Source organism: Malaclemys terrapin, chromosome 5 (assembly GCF_027887155.1).
Source record: "Malaclemys terrapin pileata isolate rMalTer1 chromosome 5, rMalTer1.hap1, whole genome shotgun sequence".
NCBI classification, from domain to species: Eukaryota; Metazoa; Chordata; order Testudines; family Emydidae; genus Malaclemys; species Malaclemys terrapin.
The window spans coordinates 44587718-44612411 of record NC_071509.1 but is presented as its reverse complement, the minus strand read 5'-3'; the positions used below and the strand labels follow the sequence as shown (position 1 = coordinate 44612411).

General features: G+C 43.0%; 1 protein-coding gene across 4 annotated transcripts in view; it reads left to right on the top strand.

Annotated features, from left to right (window-relative positions):
• Positions 1–1143: 1143 nt before the first annotated feature.
• Positions 1144–24694, top strand: part of SMIM14 (small integral membrane protein 14) — a 68235-nt gene continuing 44684 nt past the window's right edge. Inside the window, exon 1 of one of the 4 annotated variants that reach the window (XM_054029169.1) lies at positions 1144–1340. The gene's annotated coding sequence lies outside the window, so the exon portion shown is untranslated. Of the gene's footprint in view, positions 1376–14174; positions 14261–24694 lie in introns of those variants that run through there. The other 3 variants (XM_054029170.1, XM_054029172.1, XM_054029171.1) reach the window with 3 other exon arrangements.

Genomic DNA, 24694 nt, shown 5'->3' with positions numbered 1-24694 from the left:
TAACGCTGTTGCAAAAAAAGCAAACATCATTCTGGGATGTATTAGCAGGAGTATTGTAAGCAAGACCTGAGAAGTAATTCTTACGCTCTACTCTGCACCGATTAGGCCTCAACTGGAGTACTGTGACCAACTCTGGACACCACATTTCAGGAAAGATGTGGACAAATTGGAGAAAGTCCATAAAAGAGTGACAAAAATTATTGAAGTTGTAGAAAACATGACCTATGAGGGAAGATTAAAAAATTGGGTTTGTTTAGTCTGGAGAAGAGAAGACTGAGAGAGGACATGATAACAGTTTTCAAGTACATAAAAGGCAGTTACAAGGAGGAGGGAGAAAATTTGTTCTTCTTAACCTCTGACGATAGGACAAGAAGCAATGGGCTTAAATTGCAGCAAGGGTGGTTTAGGTTGGACATTAGGAAAAACTTCCTAACTGTCAGAGTGGTTAAGCACTGGAATAAATTGCCTAGGGAGGTTGTGGAATCTCCATCATTGGGGATTTTTAAGAGCAGGTTGGACAAACACCTGTCAGGTATGGTCTAGATAATACTTAGTCCTGCCTTGAGTGCAGGGGACTGGACTAGATGACCTCTCGAGGTCCCTTCCAGTTCTATGATTCTATAAGACATAAACCCAGTTTAATTGGTCAGTTACATTTAAATTGGGATTATATATATTTGGCCCTTTGATAGGTCATATATAAAAATGTTACATGGTATGCCTGACACTGGGCAGGTAACATTCACAATCCAGGATTTCAGATTATTGGTGTAGGCAGTTTTTGGCCATGTAAATACAATTAGGTGCTGTGTGTCACCTTGTGGTGAATTAAACGATTGGGGTGGGGGGATTTCTTACCCCAGTGTCGTTTAGTGCCTCTCAGGAGATCCAGCTGTGTGTTTCAAATAAGACCTTCATAGCCCTACTCACCAGCTGTCTGTTTGTGCCCGTGGAAATCGCCCTGGTCTCATGATGGCCTGAGACACTAGCCCCTCACCAGTGAAGGATGCTGTGTCTGGCGCCGCTGCATCCTGGCTTTGCCTGCATGCTGGGGACACCCCCCCGTCTGCATGCAGTGGGCAGTGCCAGGCGCTCCGCACCGCCCAGTTAGACGTGAGAGCAAAGAGAGGGAGGCCGGGAAAGCTCTTCCCCCGTCTCTGAGCCGGCAGATCCGGGTCTCGTGGTTTAGACTGACGTGGTCAATCGAATCAAAACAGAAGGGGAAAGGTTCCGCAGGGCTGGTTCCTAGAGCTGAGCCGCGGCTGCTTCTGCCTGTCGAGCAGCCAGAGCGAGAAGGCGGCGGCGGCAGCAACAGACACGGCACTAATCTCCACGGCTAGGTGAGTGTCTGCCTCCCCGTGCACCGTGTCTGCAGGTTTGAGCTGTTTCCACATTCACGGTAGGGTTTGGGGGTGACGGGGGGAGAGGGGCGCAGGGAGACTGCCCCTTCCAGCTGTGTTACTGTGCAGAGCCAGATTCTGTCAAAAAAGTTTCAGAGGAACCCCTCCCTTCAACCCTTATTTACCCTGAGATCTGAGAGACTGGAAAAGCCTTTCAGGGAAAGGGGTAAAAGCCCCAACGTTGGAGATGCTGAAAACTAGACTGGACAATAACAACACTGCACTTACAATAACAACGTTGCACTGACCCCAAGGCCAGGGGTTAGTTGGATCCGGTGAGGCTTTGTGAGCTCTCCTTTAAATTTGATCTGTGATTTAAAGCCTGTTGAAGTACAGAAAAATCTCTTGACTTCTCTTACACAGACATCTATAGATGTCAAGAAAAGATGCACTGCTAACTGTCTGAGAGATCTTGGGTTTTTTTGGGTGGGGGGGAACCCTAGTGAAACATCTCTACCCTTTATAGTTGGAAATGTAATTTAATTTAATGTTTTTACATGCAAAGTTGTTAATATCTCTCAGGCAGTGCATGACAGTCTGGGTTCAAATAATATTTTGTTAGCTAAATCAGTTTTGTATTCACTCTTTGGCAATGTAACTATTGAAATTTTGGGTGAATTTTTTTTAAAAAATAAGTTATTCGTGGACAGACAGGTAAACCACGGTATGTAGGTATGAGCTATTATGCTTTCTGAAAAAGCACACACTACTAAGTGGGAGAAATCAGACTATATTTTGCAAGCCATATTATTGGCAAAAAGATATAGTGTTATATTATCAACCAGTTTGTATAGGTGTTCGGAATCTTTGATTCTGCTCAGTGCTTATTCACAGTGCTATAGTGGCATGTGTTTATTATACTAAAGTAGGAACCTATTTCAGAACACACAGGTACCATATATGATTATTTGTATATTCATAACCATTATGAGGTCAAATTCATAGAGAGGTGCTGGCCTGAAACTCACCCAGTGACTTCAGTAGGAGTTCTGAGGGCTTAGTAGGTGCTCAGCACCTCTAGATTTGATCTGTGCCTCAGATTTTAAGTGCCCTCAGATTTTGGATATTTAATTTGAGTTACTGAAAACTAGCAGCCATTTTTTAAAATATTGGCTTTAATGCATGTTGTGATCACTGATGAAGGACCCAGTCTTGCAAGGAGGAACAAGTACTGATGGGTTGTCCCCTTCTAAGAGCTTTTTGCCGTAATGGGGCCTTACTGACCTTGGTCATTTCTATAAACAGTGCTTCACAAAAGCAGATCTCATTTGAAAGACCTCAAAATAAAAAACAAACAAACTAATTTTGATTCCTTGTTACATACAGTTACAGGAAATAAATCCTAGATAATCCCATTGAATTCTCCATATTCTCCTGACCTGTTCAGATTCAAGAAATCTGCCTAAATTGATTGTCAGTAATAATAATAATTAAAGTTTGACCTTGTAGTATATTCATGACAATCTTAAGAATGTGGTCTGAATAGTGAAAGCAAATGACAACAGAGAGAGTGTATATATTCTAATGGTTAGAGGTGAGGGCAATGAGTTAAATCCTGATTGCCATTCCTTCCCTTGCCACTGCTGACTTGGGAAAGTCAGTTAATGGTTTTGGTTTTTATTTTATCCTTAGGCAATATATGGGAATAACAATTCTAGCCCACTTCAAAGTGGTGGTGTGTGGATCAATTGATATTTCTGAGGAGATTGAAGATTCTTGTATGAAAGGTGCTATAGAATTGCAAAGTAGTACATATTAGAATTATTGGTCTCCTTACGGATCAGATCAGCTTTGCTTAATTGCTAGTGCACTTCACAGATCCACTGGTCATTCTTTGGCCCTCTTATGAAGCATGAACAACAAAACCCTACCACAGATTTGAGATTGCAGTAGCAGCCACTGAGTGGCTGTAGTGTTTTTTTGTGGCCTAAGTGGCTAATTTCTCCTATTCTTGATTCCCATAGAATCATATTCATTATATTTATTTCTATCTAGTTTCTTATACTGCACTCATCACCATGGTTTTAGAGCACCCGTCCCAACTTTATCTCCTCTGAGTTCACAGCACACAGCCCAGTAATTTGGTCTATGTGCTGGGACCAGTATTGGATCCTGAATCTGAACAAAAATCAGCATGATAAGAATTACTGATGGCATACAGAGTTATTAAAGATGTTGTCAGCATAAATGGCATTTTGCAGTGCAGTTTAGGATTTATTCATCATTTTATAAATGGAGAGATAAGGTCTGTTTTTATAAGGCGGAGTTCTGACTTTGGAGAAAGTTAGCTTATTATTCACTTCTTGTTTGGTGGTTTCTCATTTCCTCCTTTCATATATTTAGACTTGAGAAGTACTGATGTGTGGGATTTATTTGCATAACAGACTTGTCATAAAAAAAAACTGATAGTCATGCTTCAGAGTATATTGTAGCTGATATTTTAGGTACTAAACTACCTCCTTAAATGCCCAGTCTTGCTCCTGCTGAAGTCCATGGCAGCAGAATTGGTCACTAATTTTGTACATCGAGAGTCTCAGTAGGGCCTCAAACCAGAATAGAAGAAGTGGCATGAGCATATCTCTGAATGTGACTGAATTTGATGGAGGAAACTGGTATTTGTTTGGCAATACAAAATATCACAATCTTATTTCTGTGTTTTTACACTGATCTAATAGATTCATAGATTCTAGGACTGGAAGGGACCTCGAGAGGTCATCGAGTCCAGTCCCCTGCCCGCATGGCAGGACCAAATACCGTCTAGACCATCCCTGATAGACATTTATCTAACCTACTCTTAAATATCTCCAGAGATGGAGATTCCACAACCTCCCTAGGCAATTTATTCCAGTGTTTAATAATAATGGAGATATCCCATCTCCTAGAACTGGAAGGGACCTTGAAAGGTCATCGAGTCCAGCCCCCTGCCTTCACTAGCAGGACCAAGTACTGATTTTGCCCCAGATCCCCAAGTGGCCCCCTCAAGGATTGAACTCACAACCCTGGGTTTAGCAGGCCAATGCTCAAACCACTGAGCTATCCCTCCCCCATACCACCCTGACAGTTAGGAACTTTTTCCTAATGTCCAACCTAGACCTCCCTTGCTGCAGTTTAAACCCATTGCTTCTGGCTCTATCCATAGAGGCTAAGGTGAACAGGTTTTCTCCCTCCTCCTTATGACACCCTTTTAAATACCTGAAAACTGCTATCATGTCCCCTCTCAGTCTTCTCTTTTCCAAACTAAACAAACCCAATTCTTTCAGCCTTCCTTCATAGGTCATGTTCTCAAGACCTTTAATCATTCTTGTTGCTCTTCTCTGGACCCTTTCCAATTTCTCCACATCTTTTTTAAAATGCGGTGCCCAGAACTGGACACAATACTCCAGCTGAGGCCTAACCAGAGCAGAGTAGAGCGGAAGAATGATTTCTCGTGTCTTGCTCATAACACACCTGTTAATACATCCCAGAATCATGTTTGCTTTTTTTGCAACAGCATCACACTGTTGACTCATATTTAGCTTGTGGTCCACTATAACCCCTAGATCCCTTTTTGCGGTACTCCTTCCTAGACAGTCTCTTCCCATTCTGTATGTGTGAAACTGATTTTTCCTTCCTAAGTGGAGCACTTTGCATTTGTCTTTATTAAACTTCATCCTGTTTACCTCAGCCCATTTCTCCAATTTGTCCAGATCATTTTGAATTATGACCCTGTCCTCCAAAGCAGTTGCAATCCCTCCCAGTTTGGTATCATCCGCAAACTTAATAAGCGTACTTTCTATGCCAATATCTAAGTCGTTGATGAAGATATTGAACAGCGCCGGTCCCAAAACAGACCCCTGCGGTACCCCACTCGTTATGCCTTTCCAGCAGGATTGGGAACCATTAATAACAACTCTCTGAGTACGGTTATCCAGCCAGTTATGCACCCACCTTATAGTAGCCCCATCTAAATTGTATTTGCCTAGTTTATCGATAAGAATATCATGCGAGACGGTATCAAATGCCTTACTAAAGTCTAGGTATACCACATCCACAGCCTCACCCTTATCCACAAGGCTCATTATCCTATCAAAGAAAGCTATCAGATTGGTTTGACATGATTTGTTCTTCACAAATCCATGCTGGCTGTTCCCTATCACCTTACCACCTTCCAAGTGTTTGCAGATGATTTCCTTAATTACTTGCTCCATTATCTTCCCTGGCACAGAAGTTAAACTAACTGGTCTGTAGTTTCCTGGGTTGTTTTTATTTCCCTTTTTATAGATGGGCACTATATTTGCCCTTTTCCAGTCTTCTGGAATCTCTCCCATCTCCCATGATTTTCCAAATATAATAGCTAGAGGCTCAGATACCTCCTCTATTAGCTCCTTGAGTATTCTAGGATGCATTTCATCAGGCCCTGGTGACTTGCAGGCATCTAACTTTTCTAAGTGATTTTTAACTTGTTCTTTTTTTATTTTATCTGCTAAACCTACCCCCTTCCCATTAACATTCACTATGTTAGGCATTCCTTCAGACTTCTCGGTGAAGACCAAAACGAAGAAGTCATTAAGCATCTCCGCCATTTCCAAGTTTCCTGTTACTGTTTCTCCCTCTTCACTAAGCAGTGGGCCTACCCTGTCTTTGGTCTTCCTCTTGCTTCTAATGTATTGATAAAAAGTCTTCTTGTTTCCCTTTATTCCCGTAGCTAGTTTGAGCTCATTTTGTGCCTTTGCCTTTCTAATCTTGCCCCTGCATTCCTGTGTTGTTTGCCTATATTCATCCTTTGTAATCTGTCCTAGTTTCCATTTTTTATATGACTCCTTTTTATTTTTTAGATCATGCAAGATCTCATGGTTAAGCCAACGTGGTCTTTTGCCACATTTTCTATCTTTCCTAACCAGCGGAATAGCTTGCTTTTGGGCTCTTAATAGTGTCCCTTTGAAAAACTGCCAACTCTCCTCAGTTGTTTTTCCCCTCAGTCTTGATTCCCATGGGACCTTACCTATCAGCTCTCTGAGCTTACCAAAATCTGCCTTCCTGAAATCCATTGTCAGGCTGAGGCTGTACAAGCTCCTGTTAATAGTTCTTAACAGTAAATGCAAAAAATATTTTAACACACTATACATGGAGAAATGTATATTCTAAATATATCTTCAACCCACATTCTAGAGCAAATCAGAGCAAACTGAACATGATTTGCATACACTTAACTCTCAGATAAACCAAAGAATGCATTTCATTCAAACTTTGTAGTCTGCATATTCCATTTCTTAATATTTTCTTTATACAGCTCTTTTTTGCTTTCACGGACTGTTCTTGCATTCTAGTTGTTAATATAGAACCCAATTTTGTAAGGTGCTGAATCCCTCTTCGGAGGTCCTGAGTGCTCTCAAATCTCAAGTCAAATAGCAGTTGAGAGTACTCAGTACCTTACAGGATCTGGCTCGTAGAGTCAGTTCCTCCACTTCCTTTTCAAGTAAGAATTGGATTAACTTCAGCAGCGTGGCTCCCTTCAACGGCAGTTGCCTCATGAAATTTCCCTAGAAGGGGTTCCTCAGAATGTAAGGCAGGGATAGTCAATTAGTTTTTGCTAAAGTCCAGATTTCTTGGTCAAGGTAGAGTCAAGGTCCAGACTCCAGAGAAAATAATGACAATAACAAGTAAATAAAAAGATTTCGGAGTCCATTCAGAAGTATCTGGTAGTCTGGATTTGGCCCGCAGGCCGCCTATTGGCTATCCCTGATGTAAGGGATCCACACTCAGGAGCTTGTACAGCCTCAGCTTGTATTAACTCCTTAGTGACTTCCCCATGGGATTCGATAGAGGTAGAGGGCAGGTTTATGTTTCATGTCCTGGTCCTTCTATACCAGCATTTCTCAAATGCGGCCACCATGGCCACATGCGGCCATCAGAGGCTTTTCTTGTGGCCACAGCCACCTGGGTGGTGATTGGGGGTGGGGGGGCAAGAATTTACCCCTCCCCTGGGTCTGCAAGTACAGGTTGGTACCTGCCCCTGTCTGGAGCCACAAACGCCAGAGGAGCAGACAGCTGGTGTCAGTTCTCCACCTTCCCATGGGCAGTGGGGCTCAGGCTTCTGTCTTCAGCCCTGGGGCGGCAGGCGGCAAGCTTTGTCCATGTGGTGGCAGGCTCCGGCCACTGGGCTTCAGGCTCATCCTCCCCGCCCATCGCCTCTGGCCCCCGTTGCCTCCCCTGGCCCGTGACACATCCACCCCATCACCCCTGGCCCCCAATGCCTCCCTACCCACCTCCCAATCAAAGGTGTAATTTGTCCCCCGGCTTGCCAGGGCTGAGTAAGTCTGCTGTGAAAAGTGATATTTGTATGTTAATATCACATTACTTTTCACAGAATCAGACTTACTAGCTAGCAAGTCTATTAAAAAACAAACAGAAACCAAAAAGCAAAAGGAACAACAACAACAAAAGACAAGAACATGCAGAACACCTTATTATGTTTCTATTCTGTTTAGGTCCAGTAAAGAATAGAGACAACTGTACATTGTTGTTGTTACTGAATCTGCAAAAAAAACTAAATAAATGACAATGATTTGAACATGTATATGTGCATATTTATTTGTTTAACTAATTAAGTAAAAATGGTCATTCTGGCCACCAGTAAGAGTTAGTGGCTGCACTTTGAGGCCACCAAAAAATTTGTTGCGTGAACCCCTGTCTATACCATACCCATTCATTCAGGATCCTTAGCAGTACAGAGGAGCCACCTGGGACAAAAGAGAGTGGTGCTCTGGAGGTGAATGATATTGCCTTTCATGTAAGTTAAGAGATCCTCACACAACTTCCCCTCCAAATGTTGTTCCTGAGGAAGACGATTAGGGTGTTATAAATTTGCATGGATGCTGCACAGACTTCAGTTAAAATAGCTACCTTATATTTTAAAGGTAATGAGACACATTCATATAACTCTGTTGATGTAAATGGAGTTACACCAGGGACGAACTTGGTACTGAGTCCAATCTTGATTCTGGGGCTGCAACAGATATACACTCATTAAAACTTCTGACTGTCTTGCATCAGAGTAAATGTGGTTTAATTCTTACTACAGCTAACACAATTGTCTGATCCAAAGCATTTAACATCTTAAAAGAGAAAAATCCATTCTAGAAAAGAATAAAGCAGCCGTTTAAAGATATAGGGCCAATTTCTCTCTTGATATAAGCGGGTTTAACTCCATTAATTTCCACTGACTACTCTCAACATCTGGTGACCTCTCTGGCACAAACTCAGTCTTTTTGGTGTAATCCACTAAGTCAATTTGTATATTTCTTATTGGTCTGTCATAAAAGCTTTATTTTTTAGTAGGACATTATTTTTAGAAAACTTGAAATATATGATCTCTGCATTTCATATTTAGAAAGCCTAATTAGAAAAAGAACAGTCCAGTCATATGAAGATGTGATATCTCTAAAGACAGCAGTTAGCTGTTTAAATAGTAAACAATAAATAAAACATAAATCTTGTACCTGCCAAACCTTGCTCACATGAATAGGCCTTACTTACCCAATGGAAGCCCATTATAATTGTTGGCGTTCGCTCAGCACCCTTAATAGTCAGGCAACTTATTTAGATGCCTAAATATGAAATTAGGCACCTGTTACACTAATAAAATAATACCAACAGGATCTTATAAGAGGGATGAGGCAAAATGCCAGGTTTATTGTAAATACAAAGAGCAAGAAATCAGGATATGCAATTCAATATTATTTCACTACCATTCCTTATTCATTCACACACACATTCATACAAGTTCTGCAGAGTTGTTATAGTTACCAGCCTAGAGGTTGCTTGTGGCAGAGTACTGGCCAGGTAGCCTGTACACGAGGGTGGAGCCAAGTCCTTGTCAGATGCGCATCCGATGCTCATGGAGGGTGGTTGCAGAACCAGACTCCAAGTCCCTTAGTTTTTGGTTCTGTTCTTATAGGATTTTGTCTTTATACAAAGTCTATGGGAATAGCTTCATCATGCTGATGTTTGTTTGAAGTGATTATCAATCAGCAGGTGGCACATCCCTGATGGCTGAGTGTTATCTTGTTCTTCGGAGTCTTCAGCCCTCCATGGGAGGGGAAGGCGGGGGGCACTTGGATGTATTCCGGCTTGCCCTGCGGGGTCATCCGGTTATCTCCGTGCTACGCATTCTTCAGCCATTGGAGGTCACAGTTATAACTCTTAGGCTGGCACCTTTGATTTGCTAATTATTTATTTGCATCACACATATTCATCCTTTATCTTTAAATCACATCTTACACTTTTGTTTTACTACCTCCTCTTCCTTGACATCCTTATTTTACAATTCTATTTTCCAGATGTGACAGACTTTCATCAGTCTATTTAACCTTTTTAATACAATAGCAGAAAACAAGCAGGATAATAAACGAAGTGGGTAAGGGATTTCTGCAAGACAATTTCAGAGCACAGTTGTTTTTACAACAACTCTTATCACCTCCTCGGATGTGTAATTTTTCACATAGAGATACAGGGAGGATGCTTTTAATTAGCTTGTCCTTGGTGCTTGAGCTTCTATATTCCTTTCTGTTGGCTTGATTTGGTTTGGGGCCTAAAAGGGTATATATCTATACCTATGAAATTACAAATAAATATATATAGTTATTTTTTTTATTTATATATATATTTATAATCTCAATATCTGAACACACCCATGTTCAAAAATTTGTCAAAGCTTTTATGATAGATCTATAGCAAGTATATACATGTTCTTATTCATGGACTACACCATAGTGACTTTGTTCGTGAGGTTGCTGGATGGTTGACCTTCAAGAGATAATGGCAATGGAACCAAATGTGGGCACAAGATAAGTCTCTCATTTCTGTACTGTGTAAAGACTAATGCAAAGCTGTGATGTGTATTTTCAAAGCAACTAACTCTGATCCTGTGCTAAAGCTATATTACAATGACTTATACTAGGTGATGCTATCCATTTTTTTTTTAACCTTTCATTAGTACTGATAATACTTTGCACTCATTGACAACTGCAATTCAGAATATGGCATCCATACTAGCCAGTTAGTCTGCTGAGTAGAGGGGCATCATTCTCTGATAAAAGCTGGGTTTTCTTTTAATTGAACATCAGTGAATAAATCAGGTGTCAAGAAATCCTATTGATTAGCACGGAATTCATGTGGTATACGTATTGATTAAACATAAAGGGGTGGAAGAGTGAGGGGAATGAAACTGGACTGCCAGTCAGAAAGCAACTTGTTCATGACAATAAAGCAAAGTGAACCTTTTTAAAAACAAAAGCAAACATACTCTTATTGATAAACCAGTATTGGTTGGTTCATGTATACTAAGCATTTGACCAATCTCCTACTGAAGTCAATTAAAAGACTCCCATGGGCTCCCTTCAGGTTCAAAGGGGAAACATTTGCTCAGTGGCAAGTTACTAGAAATGTGTCATCTCTGGAGGAAAAAAAACAGATCAAAATATTCCAGAGAATTTCAGCATACTTGTGTACTTGTACAGGACTGGAGTGGGGCTAAGGATTCAGTGTGTGTTTGTACAGTTTAGAGGGTTTATTATGTATTTTATTAACCTAGAGAATTGTTCAAGTATTGAACAAATCTCTTTCTATTAGCAGGCTATATAGCATATTGTTTAGGGCATTAGAACTACAGAATCTGGAGTTGCTGGTTCAAGACAACAGAAAAACTTTACTTTTTATTTATTTTAAAACTGTTTATTCAGTGGAGGAGTAAATAATGGAATTTGTATAGTTTTCTGTATTTTTAACTGCTTCTTTGAGCAAACTAGATATAAGGTAAAAATTTCAAAATGACACTTAAGCTCCTTAGTGCCTAAATCTCCTTTAAAAATAGAACAGAGGCTCCTAAATCGTATAGGCGCTTTTGAAAATTTTACCCATAGGCCATGTCTGCACTACAAAGTTTTGCAGACAAAAGTTATGTTGGCCTACTGCCACTGCAATTAGTATATCACTTGTGCACATGGATACTTTGGCTCCTGGCTTTAGCACAACTTGTATTCACAAGGAGTGCTTGTGTCAATGCACAGCGCAGTGCACCAGGGGTAGGTATCCCAGTTGCAACCCGCTACCGTTCAGCGTAATGTCTTTTGGATAGTTTTGGCAACACATGGTGAGACAGAAATGACACACGCAGTGATGACTGGGAGCAAGGAGGCTTCTACCCCGGGGGCTCCGGCAGCAGGGCTCGGGTGGCAATTTAAAGGGCCTGGGGCTCCGGCTGCTGCTACCACAACGGAGCCCTGGGCCCTTTAAATCTCCGCCTGAGCTCTGAGGTAGTGGCGGCAGCCGGGAGCCCCTGGGGCTGCGTCGGCAATTTAAAGGGCCTGGGATCTGCTCATAGATGTCGAAGTTTCTACAGCTGGTTTGGAGCTCTGCCTACACAGCCTCTTATTCCCACAGGCCCAGGAGATCCAATATCTCCAGTCTGCTCAAGGCAGGAGCGCGTCTGGCAGTTTAGCTAACATGGTCAGCTTTGCAGTTGCACAAAACAGCAGATAGAGGTGTGCTCACCAAATTGGATAACCAGGAATTTCCCAAATTTGCAGGAGTTCTAAAGGCAGGGCTTCTGGTCTGCATGACCCCAGGCAGTGGAGCTAATAATTGTGACCAGAGCAGACTACACAGCCATATGAAAGCGCTGCTGGGGCAGCGCTTCAACATGTCTAGTGAAGACGTACCCTTCGGCATTAAATTCCATGGGAGTTCTTGTCTAAATGATGACTGCAGAATTTGGCCCCACATTTGTTCTCTAAGCCAATCAGAACAGAATAGGTCAATAACTTTACAGTGAACAGCACCCTGTATTGCTTTTGCATCCATCAGGCAAAATGATTAAATCTCTTTTAGTCATTTGATATAATAGAAATAAATTCAGTGTCCTTAGAACTCTGTCACAGTCTCCTACTTTAGAAATAATTGTTGAAGTGAAGCTGAAACATTTATCTAACAGCAGGATGATATTATCTTTGCACAATGTTCTAGTCAATTGACATCTTTCATTAATTAGCTTTTATATCAAGAGATATTTCTTACAGAAGAATTCATCTTTCTAACAGAAGGGTGACCAGCTGCTGACAGTTGGATTTTGCCAATAACTCTATATCAAATAATATAAAATGGGCTTTAAAATGTTTAGATTTCTTTCTGAACCATCACTGGATCTGGCTAATTTGCTCCTTTTCAGCTATTTTGACCACAAGAAATAAGCCACCTACATGTGAATAAGTAAATAAATTTTAAATATAAAAGTGGTTCTTATTTAGTTTCCTCTGTGAATTCAGTGCTAATGAAAGATGCCAAACTGTTAGCCTTGGAGACTGAAATATTCTCTCTCTCTCTCTCTCTCCACAGAATGGGGAATGCCAATAAGTATATCAATTGAAACAATGGTTTTGATATATAGACACTTGTCCTCTAGGGCAGGGGTGAGCAAACTTTTTGTCCCAAGGGCCACATCTAGGTGGGGAAATTGCATGCAGGCCATGAATGTAGGGCTGGGTCAGGGGTTGGGGTGCGGGAGGGAGTGCAGGGTGCAGGAGGGGTGCAGGGTGTATGAGGGGGCTCAGGGCAGGGGGTTGGGGTGCAGAAGGGGGTGCGGGGTATGTGAGGGGACTCGGCAGGGGGTTGGGTGCAGGAGAGGTGTGGCAGGGGGCTGGGATGCAGAAGGGGTGGGGGATGTACAATGGGGCTCAGGGCAGGGGGTTGGGGTTCAGGAGGAGGTGCAGAGTGTAGCTGGGGGCTCAGGGCAGGGAGTTGGGGTGCAGGTGTACAAGGGAGCTCAGGGCAGGGGGTTGGGGCATAGGGGGGGTGCATCAGGAGGTTAGGGTGCAGGAGGAGTGTGGGGTGCAGCAGGGAGATCAGGGCAGGGGTTCAGGGTGCAGAAGGGGGATCAGGACAGGGAGTTGGTGCAGGGTTCAGGAGGAGTTCGGGGTGCGGGCTCTGGCCCGGCGCCACTTACCTGGAGCAGCTCCCAGGTGGCAGTGGTGTGCACCGGGGCTAGGGCAGGCTCCTTGCCTGTCCTATCCCCGTGCCGTTCCTGGAAGCTGCCGGCACCACAACCCTGCGACCCCTGGGGAAGGGGGGGGCAGAGGGCTCTGCGCTCTGCCCTCCCCTGCGGGTACCTCTCTGGAAGCTCCCATTGGCCGCGGTTCCCCGTTCCCAGCCAATGGGAGCTGCAGGGGGCGGTGCCTGGAGGCGGGGGCAGCGCATGGAGCCTTCTGCCCGCCACCCCCACGGGCCTCAGGGACATGGTGCCGGCCACTTCCAGCAGCAGTGCGGGGCCTGCAGCGCCATGGGGGTGGCAATCCCATGGGCCAGATCCAAAGCCCTGATGGGCGGGATCCAGCCTGCAGGCTGTAGTTTGCCCACCCCTGCTCTAGGGGCTGAACTAAGACCTGGTCTACATACTAACTTGTACCAGTTTAGTTATACTGATTAAAAACTCCTGTGGGGACACTCTCTTGTTTCAGTATGAGTGGCTTATTTAATTTTATTTTAAATCTGTTCCTACCAACTTACTCTAAACTGAAATAAGCCCTGCTCAAACCAAAATAGGTGTCCACAGAGTCTTTTGGCACTGCACTTAAATAACACCTTGAGTTAAACAGATGCAACTTGGCAGGTAGACAAGCTTTAAGACTGTCCCGCATCTTGTATAAGATGCCAGACAGCCAGCAAATGGAAGTGCTTTCAATTGCTACAATCTTGGGACCACATCCTGCTCCCATTGAAATCAATGTGAATTTTGCAGATACTGGAACGGGAGGAAGATTGTGACCCTCAGGAGGACATGAGCTGATCTACCATAGAAGTGGAAGATTCCATCTCATTACTTTTCTGAGGCAATCTTGTACCACCCCTTATTTTAAAGTCTATTTTGTAACCCTGAATTGCATTTCACACTCTTTGTGTCTTCTTGATTTTTTTTCCCTCTCCTTCTGCTCGGGACTCTCCTCCCACTCTTTCTGACCTTGTCCACAGTGTGGACTTTCCGAAATTCTTCCATCATTTGCAGCTCCATTGCATTGGTGCAGTGCTGCTGTAGACTGGTTTCCTTCCATGTGCTGCTCAGAGCAGATGTAAATGACATTGTGGTAAAAATCCTAGTGGCCTGACACGATTCACCATTGCTAGAATAACTGGAGATGCACTGGTGCAAGAGAAACCATGGGAGAGCATCAGAAAATCCTCAGTGTAGTTACAGCTTCTGTGCTCAGAACTTCTTTCTCCACTTAGTATTCCCCCTCCTCAACCTGTCCTTGCTCTGGATCCCTTTCCTTAGCCAATGCATATCCCTGAAGTACCTCCAGTACTCCTTCATTGGCTGTATGAGCCCTTTTTTTTTGTTTTTATTTCTGTTCTTATTCTTGTTCTTAAATGTTATCTAAAGTGAATTTGGTGCTTGTGAGAGGTGCCAGATGGACAATCCTGGAAAATGAAGTCCTAATTTACTTACAGATAAAGGGCTTCACAGACAGCAACAGTGCAAACTTCCTCTTCAGTGACCCCAGTCTAGCATGCCTCAAACCTGACTTAAGTAGTTTACTCCCCAGGCCTATAGTATCCTTGGTCTCTTTGATCAGTGTTTATGATGTGTGTGTGTTTTAAGTAGACTTTCCATAAAGAAATGACCGTCTCAGTTTAATTTGCATTGAAAAGTTCAACTGGGATCTGCTTAATTATCCTGAGTAAAGTTTCAGTGCAAAAATAAACTCACCAACTCATCAAACTGCAGAAAGAATTCCAGGGGACATGTGTAGCTGCTTTCAAGTACAGAAACGGCTTTTTCTTCTTGGAATAATGAAGAAAGGAGAGGGGAAGAATTATTTTAAACTTGTAAAAGTGTTGCTATGGCTGAGAATACCCACTGGGTCCTGTAGAAGCCACATAAACCCTTTCTGGGTTGTTGTTTTTTCAGTAGACTACTAAGTTAAGTGGCTAATTTGAATCTGGGAGGAGCAGCAGGAGAAAGCCCTAGCAGGAGCCACATTTGAGCCATGGCAGCACCCATGGCAGGAGCCACTTTTCACATTGAGCAGCAGTGCTGCTGCTCTTCCTTTGTAGCCCAGTCAGCCAGATTTTCTTTTGCCCTAAAAACTCAGCCAGGAGATCCTTAATGTCACCAGTTGAATTTCTAAATAAAGACTGAAACCGCACAGGTAATAGGCCATATGAGGAATGGCCATGAATAGTGCTCTGGAAACCTGTGGCTCTCTGTAGGGCACTAAGTCCTGGTTCATTGAAGGTCATTGGGAGTTCTATTACTTGCTTCAGTGGAACCAAGATCAAGTTGTAAGTGGGGAGAGATGCTGAGAGAGAAAATTGCTTTCCAATAGAAAGGGGGTTAAAAAAATACCGCGGGAAAAAATGCAATGTCTCAGCTTCATATAGTGCAGAGGAATATTTGCTTAAACAGTTTGCCCTAGAATATAAAGGGGAACAACTCATGGAAATATTTTAATTGGTTTTAGGTTCAAAACTTGTTTTTACAAAACCTAAATCTGGACCAAATTTAATCCAAGAATGTCTCTTTGTAAAGGACTTCGGCCCTTATAAAGACGTCAGGGCTGGTCTTGCCTGTTCTGGTGCTCGAACTATCTCCGCCAGCTCCTGAATAAGGAGGGCCATGCCATCTCCCCTTGGGAGAAGTCCTGTGAGAAGACATGACTCTGCCCCTACATTCTGGATCAGTGGTGGGCAACCTGCAGCCACTGGGAGCTGTGGGGGGCTGTGCCTGCGGACGGTCAACGTCAGCAAAATGTCTCGCGTCCCGCAATCAGATTACCCTGATGGGCCGTATGTGGGCCTCGGGTTGCCCACCACTGTTCTGGATCATATTTCTAAAATGTATTGGGGATTATGATGTCTCTTGTGATATATAGTATTGAACCCCTCTACTGCCTCTAGCTCCATTCAGCTATGCTGCCTCTCCCCTCAGCACATTGTCTATTTATCTTTTCTTTCTACATTATTTATATCCACCTTCTTTTTGTGATGCTTCACACCTACTCTCTTCTATCCTCTGATCCTCATTTTGTTACCCTGCCCTCTCCCCTAGTACACATTTTTTAAAAAAAGGTTAGTAAAGAACGGAGTATGTTCTCTCTGATACAGCTCTGCTCTTCTATGATTAATCTGTTGGTAGGAAATTTACAAGCTTTCTGATGCACCAGAGAATAGTGATTCAGAGGCCAGGATTCTCATTAAGGTTGTTGCAGGTGAAGACACCCTGTGGTGGTTTAACACCCTCATCTGATTTCTTTATTTAGGCTACATTTAAAAGAATAAAAGTGCTACATAGAAAGAGAGACACTTACAATAAATTCGTTTGTAATTTTTCTGACTATTAATTATGCTCTAGCTCAACCAGAAGTTATGTGCAGGAAACACTCGGTGCAATTCTGTGGCCTGGATTATGCAGGAGGACAGACTAGATGATCATCATGTTCTCTTCTGGCCTCAATTTTCATGAATTTACGTACATGTAGTACATTTCTGCACAGTTATGAGTGATGTTGTAAGAAGGGAGGGGAGAAGATGAAGACTTCCAAATATATTAGACTTAGGAAGCCATTCATCTTTCTGCTGATGTTTCCTAACTTTGTTTTGTCACATGCTTTTTCTAGAAAATATTTATATTCAGAGGTGGGCTTTACCCAAGACCCTCATCTTGCAGTAAAGTCTTAATGCTGAATTTATGTTATCACTTTAGTTTCTTTGGAAACAGCCAGGATGTTACCAAAACAGCATTATGACTTCACTGACATAACCTCGGTAGAATGACTTAATTGAACAGAAATGTAGTCCATGATTCAGCACATAAGCTTGTGCTCAATTTAAAATCCCTTTGATTTCTATGGGGTAGGCACACATTTAAGAAATTTCCTGAACTGGACACTTAACAGGTACCTGATGGGGTGCGTAGTGTAGAACTGATGAATGAAATTGTTTTTAATTGTTCACTTTATTAATGTAACTTCATAAGTAAAGTTTTATGAATAAAACAATATTCATTCATAAAACCGGTTACCCCAATAACTGGCTAATTAACAATTAAGATGCTTGTTAAGAGCCATAGCTGTTCAGTCAGCTGCCTTTGTAAATTTCGCTATCAATCCAATTCCTGCTTAAATCACTAAGACTTGCACTGTTTCAGTATTGTAACTTCTGTTCACCATTTATTACACTTGCCTACAGTGTAACTTCTGTTCACTGTTTGCCATCCATTATACTTGTCTATATTGTAACTTCTGTTCACTGTTTGCCATATTGTAATTCACACCCCATTTTTAAAACGCTTACTCCATTTTGTAAGTGCTTGCTGCAACCTTCATACTTGCAAACCCTGCTGTAATCTTATTAGTTTAGTTTAGAGGTGTGAATGAGGTATGTATGGATGATGGAATCAACCTCCAGCCCCAGCCTGTCCTGATTAAATAGAGTTCAAACACTAAAGGCTGAAGATGCAGACAAGAGCCCTAACAAAGTAAGAAAAATCCACCCTAAAAAGAAAAGGTACAATAGAAGGAAGATCAAAGCCCGGTCCCAGGCTGAAAGTCATGTCTGCAATTGACGGGTGATCGATCACCAAACCCAGAGGCAGCGTGACACAGCAAGACCTATAGACTCTGGATTCAAACTAAAGCCTACAAAAAGGATGGGTGAGATGGAAAACTTTGGAGGAGGGTAACATTCTGCTGCCAACATGGAAGGGCATCGGTGCATGCCCAACAGAGACCCAGCTCGTCCTTGTGCTGGCTTTCCTGGCCAGTTAGCCGCCACAAGCTACGAACCCAAGCTGCAAACTCAAGCCACAGACTCAAGCAGGACTGGTAACTATGCAGCAGCTGCAGAACATCTGATGGGTGTGTGTGTGTATGTGTGTGTATAGGTATTAGGTATAATGTGTGTGTGTGTATAAGGATTAAGATATTAGTTATTGGTCATAAATCAAATTATCATAATAAATGTGGCATCTTTATCTTGTCCCCTTTAATAAGATCCTGCTAGTTTTTATTGGTATAACAGTAGGAGAGAGGTTCAATCTAATTTTACTCTGGAAAGTGTGCACTTCATATGTAATTTTTTCCTTCTGTTAGTGGAATAGAAGTGACACACAGAATTTTTTAATGATTATGTCTTGTAAAGAGTATACTTCTTAAAGTAACTTCTTTTCCCAAGAGTGAAATAGTGGCTCCAATGAAGTTAATAGAAGTTTTTCCATTGACCTCAAAGGAACCAGTAATTCACTCTCATAGTTCAGTCTTGGTATTGGTACTGTGGTCATAGTCAGTCCCTCTATCTGGTAGTTTCTCCAGATTACAACTCAAGTTGCTGGATAGACCAACACATGTGCTACTTCCACAGTACAAGCTTAGTATGTTACTTTAGACAGTGGGAAGCAGGGCCGGCTTTAAGCCGATTCAGCCGATTCCCCGGAATGGGGCCCCGCGCCTAAGAGGGCCCTGCAATGTCCAGGGCTGCCGGCGGAGTGGGGGGGGGAAAAAAGCCACATCCTGCTTCTCCCCCCTCCCTCCAGCACTTGCGCCACCATATAGCTGATCAGTGCAAGCCTGGGAGGGAGGGGTGAGGAGGAGGAATGCGGCATGCTTGGGGAAGACGCGGGGCCAGGGTGGGGATTTGGGGAGGGATCCAATGGGGCAGGGAGGGGGCGGAGTCGGGGCGGGGCCAGGGTGGAGTTGGAGCAGGGGGAGTGCGAGACAATTCGCGTCCCGGCGTGGGGCCCCGCACCTGCTAAAGCCGGCCCTGGTGGGAAGGGGATATATGGAAGCCATTTGGGTGAAGGGTCAGATTACTTGAAGTAAGGGAGATTTAGGACTTGTAAGATGCTGGGAAGGGAATGTTTTCAGGAAGGGTTGTGTGCCTAAAGGGAAGAGCTAGATGTGAAGACAGGTTGAGTGCAGGTGGGGAGGCGCCGGGCAAGACGTGCCCTGTTTATGCGGAGAAGGATTTTTCTGGGCAATCACGGAAGAGCGGGGAACTTGGCTGATGCACTTGACTGGATTCCGAGCTCACCCCAGGACAGAAGTAAACTCTCTGAATGAGATGCTTCAGACTTGTAATGGCTTGTAATTTTTAGCCCGTTAGCACTTTTCAACAGTGCCAAAACAGCTATAACAAATTGTTTCCTTTGTCTTTAAATAACTTCATTTGTACAGTGGTTTTTATTAAAGCTGATTTCAAAAGCAAAATTAATTAAATGATTTGTTATAGCATTTTGACAGGTGCTTTTAGATATTGTTGCTATCTGAAACCAAATAGCAAGAAGAGGATTAGGAGGACAGTCTCTTCAATCTTCTTACAAAATTCCACAGTAGCATCTGTGTGTAAAGACGAGACTCAGTGATCTAAGGTTAACACTAATGACAACAAATTTGGATAAACCGAAAAGGTTTAAAGCACTGTGGAAAAACTCCAGCATTCCTCCACTGAGTATAATGGTATGAGGGTCCATGGGTCTGGAGCCTAGGGTTGCAGGGTCCTGGGCAACTAAAATCTATGTCACCACTAAGGAACTAGATGTAGTAGCACCCAACAATTACTAGAGGGGTAGACATCACAGGAAGTATTGCCAGAAGAGGCCAGAGCTACAGGACTCTGCAGCCGCCTGATGCACACCAACTATTTAAACCAGGAAGTTACCCCAAAGAGCCAGCTGAGCAACAACACAGACTCTGGCTTGCTACTGCTATAGACATCGTCACTTGCTCTTTACTCCTGCCTTTGACTCCGGCCTAGGTACCCATCTCCTGCTCGGCTTGGTAACTAATCTCGACTCCTGCCCTTCAGCCCCAGCCCAATGGACACTACAGGTCCAGCTGTCTAAACCCCAGCCATTACCAGTGCGCTGTGTCTAGAGCTACATTCACCCAAAGAGCTTCTAGCAGGAAAGGAGCAGTACAATTGCAACACACATTGACAGGCAACAGAACAGTTTCCAGTGGTGGAAATATTAAACCAGTGTTATACACTGGCCTAGAGGATGTCAGATCATACCTCCCTGTAGTGGCAGGCCCTAGGAAAGAGAAGAGCCTGCTACTTACTCAAAGTTAATGGAGTTATTTTGGTAGCTCAGGGAGTCAAGGTTTGTGTTTTTGGTGCTGGAGGTGCAGAGTTTGAGCTGTTCTAATATCTGCACTGTCTGTCTAGGCACATATGCAACCACTGTGTATTCTAGCTGCAATGGGTGTTTCTTTGAAAACCTGAATTGTAAAAGATTTTTTTAAAATTTCATTTTCTTCCCAAGTAAATATGTAGAGCCCTGCAAATCCGCAGATATCCGCTTTATATCCACAGAGCATTTTTGTGGATTGTGGATCGGTTGCAGATAAAATTTTATATCCACACAGGGCTCTATAAATATGTACATACTGACCTTTTACCATTAGCGCTAATCGCTGGAATTATGGAGCCACACCTGAGAGCTTCGAGCATATGGAGAATGTACAAAGCTTCCTGCTTGCTTTGGCACAGGAAGTTCACTCTTGTAACAAGCAAGATGATTTCTGTGAAATGGAAAAAGTATATTTTGTCTCCCACTGTTCACCAGCTGCAAACTGTTTACTCAGGAGAGGTGTTGCTGAGCTGGAAAAGAATATATAGTCATTGCTGAAGCTGGGAAGTAATTTAAGGAAGAGAAGACTCCATAGGTAGAGAGAATCAGAGAATCAATCGATTTGTGTTCATAAAGATTGTTTTATTGATAGTGCGATATATCAAGTATAATACACAGCTGCAGGACGGTTATTGGATGAGATAATGAAAGGGAAAACATCAATTCACAACAATTAATGTGATAGCTGAGAATGCTAATTGTTAAATCATAAAAAACTAGAAATATGCTCCAATATATTATTTCTTCCTGTAATTTCAGATAGTTGCTCAAGTCTGGCGATAATGGTAGTTTTTCACATCTGGCTAAAATAATTGAAGATCCACCTCCATTTTGCCCCGAGGACTATATAATAACCTCAGCTGTGTGACAGCAATACATTTCAATTTCAGTAGTAATTATTTTATGATTGTTTCTAATGTCCTGCCTAAACTGCAAAACTGTAGTGTTAAAGGATTGTGTTACATGGTATGTAACACAGTTTAATCCCATCTACACATGCAGTTGTGTATATCAAATGTTATAAGATGGCTGAGAGATAGTATGTTACAACAAGACCCTGCTATGAAATAACATTTGCTGTGTAGAAAGACCCTTAAACTATGCAATCACATTGTTCTGTTAAATGTTCTATACACTGCTAAGTCCTCTCTATCCTAGGGTTTGAAACAGTGTTATTACCTTTCTCGCAAGTATAATCCAATTTGAACTCTGTATTTGATGTCCCTTACGGTAGGTTGCAAAAGAAAAAAGGTTGGTTTCTGTGCCCCTTTTTCTGTTTTCTGATAAATTACCTAAAAAAAATATTTTCAGTCCTCTTTAAATAAGCTATTTTTTACCTTTAGAAATATCAGTCAAGTGTGTGTGATTTTTTTTTTCACTAATTCTGCTAGAGTACTTGTAGTATACAAATTGTAGATTTACTGTCATTAAAGTGCGGGGGGATGTGAGATCTTTAACAAACATACCTTTCTTCCAATTGCTTATCGGTGGTTTGAGTTAAACAGTGAGTAACAATAACAAGGAAAAACAAAAAGAATTTCTAACAGAATAAAAATAACTCTCCTGTCATTTAACTAGTTTCTATTTGCTTGATATCTCTGTCATAATTCTTCTAGGTTTTAAATTGTGCAAAGAGTCATCTAGGAAAAACAAAAAAGACAAAGAACTGGATATCTAATGGTAGGAGAGGGAGGCATGCAGCTGGAAAAACCTTTTTGGAGAGGAAAAAAAAATACAAGCCTTCTTTATACACCATAAGGAAGCAAAAAAGGGCACAACCCTTCTCTCTCTCATTCCTTAGCGTCTTTATAGATGATCTACCGTATTTACAAAAGGCAGAGTTGCTGTGACTCATAGTGGAGAGGGATATATGACAGAACTGGGTGTAGGGATGGGTAGGAACTGACATAAGATAAAGCCAATTCTGATTAGTGTGAGGTAAATGGAAAATACATTGTGCAATTCTGTAACAGGATTTTGATACCAAGTATGGCCAAAGAACACACATTGGAGCCAAGATATACTATTGGATTATATGCTCCCATGAGTCTAGCTGGTAGAGACTGCTGAGCAGATGTGCTTGATTCAGCACATCTTCTGGTTACCCTTATTACATGGCTTCCAACTTGCGGACTAACACTATTCATATGAGGCTGTGATGATGCCCTACTGCCAGAGGAAAGGTTGCAGCTGCTTTCTGCTTCTATAGCCTCCAAACTTGATTGTTTCACCTTAGGGGCCCTGCGCGGCCAGCACAAACCCAAGCTGAATCTAGCTATGCGAGTACTAGGTTAACAATGATGTTTTGACCACAAGTATTCTGCAGAACTGATCTGAAGATTCTTACATTGTGTTAGTAGAGAGAGAAAGCAATTCTGATTTGACTGCAGGAATGGAAACTTACGGGCAATCTGTCCCCCATTATTGCCATTAAACCACTGAGAAGACTATTGATAAATGATAAAAATACACTTGTAGAACCACTGGAGTGTATGGTGGAGACCTGGTTTTAACAAGTGAATAAACTAGAATGGATTCCCCACTGTTTCCTATTATAATTTCTTTGAACTCTGAATCAGTATCACTAGCTGAATTACCTTCTTTGATCTAAAATTAGTGTGTGAGGCGCTTTCTTAAAATAGCTCCAACTACATCCTTCTCCATCCTCCTTCTGCCTGTTTCCATTAGATGGCAAGGGTCATTGTGTCTCCCAATAGTAAATAAGTTACAGGGTCTTAATTTTTATTCCTTGCATATACTAGAATGTTGATCTAGGGGAGAATTTTATAAGTGTCTAATAAAGGGCTTAGGACTACAAGTCCCACTGATTTTCAAGGGGAATTGTGCTCCTAAATCTCTTAGGTGGTTTTTAAAATCTTCCCTCTAGAGCAGACGTGGGCAAACTAAGGCCCCACGGGCCATATCCTAGACCCCGGTCCCTCCCCCGCCTCCCCTCTCCCCCGCAGCCATGCCGCCGCACGTGCCGCGCTCTGGCCCGCCGCTCCTGCTGGGCAGCGTGGGGAGTGCAGCTGGCTCTGGCCAGGTGTCGCAGCTGCGAGCTCCTGCTGCTGGTAACGGGACAGGGAGCAGGGGGTTCTGGGTGGCAGACAGGGAGGAGGGGGCGGTTGGATGGGGCGGAGGTTCTGGGGGTGGTGGTCAGGGGATTGGGAACAGGGAGGGTTGGGAGTGGGAGTCCTGGGGGGCCTGTCAGGGGATGTGGATAGGGGTCGGGAGGGCAGTCAGGGAATAGGGGGGGGGGGGCGGTGGTTGGATAAGGGGGTGGGATCCCGGGGGGCAGTTAGGGGCGGGGGGTCCCAGGAGGGAGTAGTCAGGGGATTAGGAGCAGAGGGTGGTTGGATAGGAGGTGGAAGTCCCAGGGGGGCTGTCAGGGGGCAGGGGTGTGGATAAGGGGCAGGGCAGTCAGGGGACAGGGAGCAGGGGGGTTGGATGGGTTGGCAGTTCTGAGGGGGGCAGTCAGGGGGCGGGAAATGGGAGGGGGCAGGGACCAGGCTGTTCTGGGGAGGCACAGTCTTCCCTACCCGGCCCTCCATACAGTTGCACAACCCCGATGTGGCCCTCGGGCCAAAAAGTTTGCCCACCCCTGCTCTAGTGAATTCTTTCAGTGGTATGACAGTACTGAAATTTGTCCAGTTCTAACTTGAACCATATTGTTCTCAAACCTATTTTGGAACCCCTATGCATGGCATGACCCCTTTTGGAGCACCATGTGTGGCATGACCTTTTTGGGATGCAATGTCTTGCTTGATAATCTTCTGAAACCAATCATAACCAAGGATTTACTTCTGACACTACTGAATTTAACAGGGAGAGATTCTTTACTATACTTTAATATACTTTACTTTATACTTTAATGTAATTAACTACTACAGTGATGGGATAAGAACCTGGATGGAGATTAAAAGTATTCTGTTCTTGCTTTTCAGTTCATATGTGGAATAGACTTTTTTGTCTTAATCATCTACATAATTCTTTTTTGCCCCATATTTCTGCCCCAGTCTCCTCCAGTAGGAGTTGTGGGAACTCAGCACATTTCAAATTTAAACCATTTATTCTTGCAAGGAACTCCCACTAATGTAGTGGAAGGAATGAGTATGGAACATTTAATAAATAGAAATTTTGC